Here is a 4,594-nt window from a genome sequence, read left to right as displayed (position 1 = left end):
GAGGTGATGAGGTTCTGTATGGTCTGGGAGATGATGGTTTGGTGATGGGGGGTGGGGTCATGGTCGAGGGGGCAGTAGGAAGTGGTGTCCTCGAGTTGGCGTCTGGCTTCAGCGGTGTAGAGGTCAGTGCGCCAGACTACGACTGTGCCCCCTTTGTCCGCTGGCTTGATGGTGAGGTCGGGATTGGAGCAGAGGGATTGGGGGGCTGCACGTTGTGAGAGTGAGAGGTTGGAGTGGGGGAGGGGGTAGACAGGTTGAGGCGGTTAATGTCCCGGCGGCAGTTGGAGATGAAGAGTTACACCTAGCTCTGTAACTGTGACTTTCCCCATCCATCCCAGTGAGGAATCCTTCTCATTCAGCAGTGAGTCAGTGAGTGTGATAGTCAGAGGGTGTGTGTGTGAGTGAGAGACAGTCAGTGTGACGGTGTGAGTGCATTAGTAAGTGTGAGTGCGACAGTCAATGTAAGTGTGACAGTCAGTGTGACAGTCAGTGTGCGTGTGACAGTAAGTCTGAGTGTGACAGTGTGAGAATGTGACAGTCAGTGTGTGTGACAGTCAATGTAAGTTTGACAGTCAGTGTGAGTGTGGCTGTCAGTGTAAATGTGACAGTCAGTGTGAGTGTGACAGTGTGAGAGTGTGACAGGTCCTCCTTGTGGACTTGTTGCGACAGATCCCCCTCATGGAGCTGGGAGGGACAAGTCCCCTTTGTGGAGCTGGGAGGGATAGGTCCCCCTCGCGGAGCTGGGAGGGACAGGTCCTCCTTGTGGAGCTTGGAGGCTCAGGTCCTCCTTGTGGAGCTGGGATGGATAGGTCTCCATTGCAGAGCTGGGAGGGATAGGTCCCCATTGCAGAGCTGGGAGGGATAGGTCCTCCTTTTGGAGCTGGGAGGGATAAGTCCCCATTGCAGAGCTGGGAGGGACAGGTCCTCCTTGTGGAGCTGGGATGGATAGGTCCCCATTGCAGAGCTGGGAGGGATAGGTCCCCATTGTGGAGCTGGGAGGGACAGGTCCTCCTTGTGGAGCTGGGAGGGACAGGTCCTCCTTGTGGAGCTGGGAGAGACAGGTCCCCATTGCGGAGCTGGGAGGGACAGGTCCCCATTGCGGAGCTGGGAGGGACAGGTCCTCCTTGTGGAGCTGGGAGGGACAGGTCCCCCTCGCGGAGCTGGGAGGCTCAGGTCCTCCTTGTGGAGCTGGGTGGGACAGCTCCCCATTGTGGAGCTGCTGAGGGGATTTTGCTGAGGCCATGGCTGTTGGGTGAAGCAGAGGGTGGCCTGAGTGTGCTGTGGAGAGTTCCCGCCGTTCTCTGGGCAGCCTGTGCCTCCTTGATTAACTGGTGTCTGTTAAACAACGACCAATTGTTTTTCTCATCTGGACACCCTTTTCCCATTTTGGGGGTTCGAATCCAGTTGCATTTCCTCAGCTCAGATTATCGGAACTGAATAACCACATGTTGTATTTTTGTCTCAGTGACTCAGAAAACTCGTGTTGTGTGGTATCACTTCCTGTGTTTTTGTGCGCTATGTGATGTTGCAAACAGCTTCCAACCGGTGGAACAGATGACAGTTAGTCTCCTCAAATGGCAGTATACTTCCCAGCCCTGGGACAGAGTCCCTGCACACATGGTCACTGCTGGGAGGGGCTCCGACTAGATGTGGGACTGAGGTACAGAACAGTCTATTTTTAAAATTATATCCAGGGCTGTGATAACCGTATAAACAATACAGACGAGAATGTGGGGAAATGGTAAGCAAGTTTGCAGATGACACAAAGATTAGCTGAGAAGTTGATGGAGGAGAAAGATATCGGGTTACAGGAGGATAGAAAGAAATCGGGCAGATGGAATTGAACCCTGATAAATGGGAGGTGGTTCACTCTGGAAGGCAAGACATGGAAGTACTCAGTGAATGGCAGGGAACGACGGAGCTCAGAGGTACAGAGGGATCTTGGGGTCCTTGTCCACAGAAGGTGGCAGCCAGGTTCATAGGGTGGTGGACCAGGCAGATGGGATATTACCGTTATCATTGAATCACAGAAACCCCACAGTGTGGAAGCAGGCTATTCGAGCCATTGATTCCACACTGACACTCTGAAACACATCAGACCCCAGATCCACCACCCCCCCACCCCCAGCCTATCCCTGTAACTCTGCATTTCCCAAGGCTAACCCACCTAAACTACACACCCCTGGAACCTACCAGGCAATTTAGCATGTCCAGTCCACACTAACCCGCACATCTTTGGATTGTGGGAGGAAACCGGAGCTCCTGGAGGAAACCCACGCAGCCACGGGGAGAATGTGTTCCTATATATATAGAGAATATACAAACCCCACACAGACAATCGCCCGAGGCTGGAATTGTACCTGGGTGTGTGATCCCTGCTGTGAGGCAGTAGTGCCAACCACTGAGCCACTGTGCCATCCAGTTGTAGTGTAGACTATAAGACCAGGAGGATCATGTTGGAGCTGTGACATGACATTGGTTTGACCACAGCTGGAGTACTGTGTGCAGTTCTGGTCACCGCACTACAGGAAGGATGTGATAGCACTGAATACCTTACAGGAAAATGCTGTCCCTACTACCTGCTGTGTGAATTCCCCTACACCATCCTGATTGCAGTCTACTTACCACCCCAGGCGGATGTGAAGAATGCCCCAGATGGGACTTACATCACCACAAAATTCTCCAAGGCCTTATCCATCGTGGCTGGCAATTCCAACCATGTCAACCTCGAGAGGGTACTGCCAAAATCCCACCAACACATCTCCTGCCCCACCAGAGGATCCAACATCCTGGATCACTGCTAAACAATCATCAAAGACACCTACCGCTCCATCCCCTGCCCATACTTGGACGTTCAGATCCCAGTGCTGTGTTCCTCCTCCCAGGTTATAAGCAGAGGCTGAAGTGGAAGGACCCTTCAGAGAAAGCAATACACTGCTGGTCTGAGGCTGTGGAAGAGCGTCTCCAGGAATGCTTGGAATCAATAGACTGGACCATATTCATGTACTCAGCAGGAAACCTAAACAAGTACATCACCACCATCACAGACTTCTTCAACAAAAGTGTAGAGGACTGCATACCAAAGACGTCAATCCAAGTGTTCTCCAAGTGGAAACCTTGGAAGAACTGGGAAATCCAGTCCCTTCTGAAGACCAGACAGGCAGCATTCAACTCAGGCAACCCAGATCAATACGGGAAACCCAGATGCCATCTCCATAATGCCATCAGAGATGGCAGTAGCCAATCACGTTAGAGGCCCAAACCTACCAGATGCACACCTGTGGCCAGGCCTAAACTAAATAATGGGATACAAAATGAAGGACAGCAAGGCAGCAGAAAAAGACACATCCCTCCCTGATGCGTTCAATGCTTTCTGTGCTCGGTTTGGGCAGAATGCCTGTGGCATGATGACAGCCCTGGATGTACCTGCTCCCTCCGTCATCGCTGCAGATGTCAGATTGATATTCCTGGGAGTTAACCCAAGGAAAGGGATGTCCCTGCCATGTATTCAGATCCTGTGTGGATCAGCTGGTGCAGGTATTCACTGACATCTCCAACCTCTCCCTCCTCCAAGCCAAAGTCCCCATCTGCTTCAAGGAGACCATCATCATGCCTGTACCTAAGATAACACAAGCAACGTGTCTTAGTGACACCGCCCAGTGGCTCTGACCTCAATGATCATGGGAGTGCTTCGGCAGACTGGTCAAGGCCCACATCAGTTCCAGTCTCCCAGCCTCCCCGATCCCCTACAACATGCCTACCAATGTAACAGGTCCACAGCAGACGCCATGTCCCTGGCCCTGCACTCATCCCTGGGACATCTGGACAACAAGGACACTTACGTCACTCCTGCTCATCAACTACAGCTCCATCTTCAACATCATTATCCCCTCGAGACTGATCTCCAATCTCAGAAACTTGGGTCTTGGCACTGCCCTCTGCAACAGGATCCTCAGCTTTCTGACCCACAGACCGTAATCAGTTTGTGTCCTATGATCCTGCCCCACTTGCTACGTAATGAAGGAGCAGCGCTCCTTCACTACCATGGTAGGACAGACATCAAACAATGACGAGCCAGAATACAGAAAGGAGACAGAGGACTTGGTGACGTGGTGCAATGATAACAACCTCTCTCTCAATGTTGGCAAAACTAAAGAACTGATCATTGACTTCAGGAAGAAAGGAGGAGAACACACCTCCATCTACATCAAAGGAGTGGAGGTTGAGAAGGTTGAAAGCATAAGTTCCTTGGAGTGACAATAACCAACAACCTTTCCTGGACTCCCTGTGTAGATGTGAGTCAAGGAGGCACCGCAACACCTCTCCTTCCTCAGGCAACTCAGGATATCCAGCATGTCCAGCAGGACTCTCCCCAACCTCTACGGGTACCCCATTGAGAGCATACTGTCCAGGCGCATAACATCCTGGTACGGCAACTGCTCTGCCCAGGACTGGAAGAAACTACAGAAAGTGGGCGGCACGGTGGCACAGTGGTTAGCACTGCTGCTTCGCAGCGCCAGAGACCCGGGTTCAATTCCCGCCTCAGGCGACTGACTGTGTGGAGTTTCCACATTCTCCCCGTGTCTGCGTGGAT

Source organism: Chiloscyllium plagiosum, chromosome 39 (assembly GCF_004010195.1).
Source record: "Chiloscyllium plagiosum isolate BGI_BamShark_2017 chromosome 39, ASM401019v2, whole genome shotgun sequence".
NCBI classification, from domain to species: domain Eukaryota; kingdom Metazoa; phylum Chordata; class Chondrichthyes; order Orectolobiformes; family Hemiscylliidae; genus Chiloscyllium; species Chiloscyllium plagiosum.
This window is presented reverse-complemented; position numbering follows the sequence as displayed.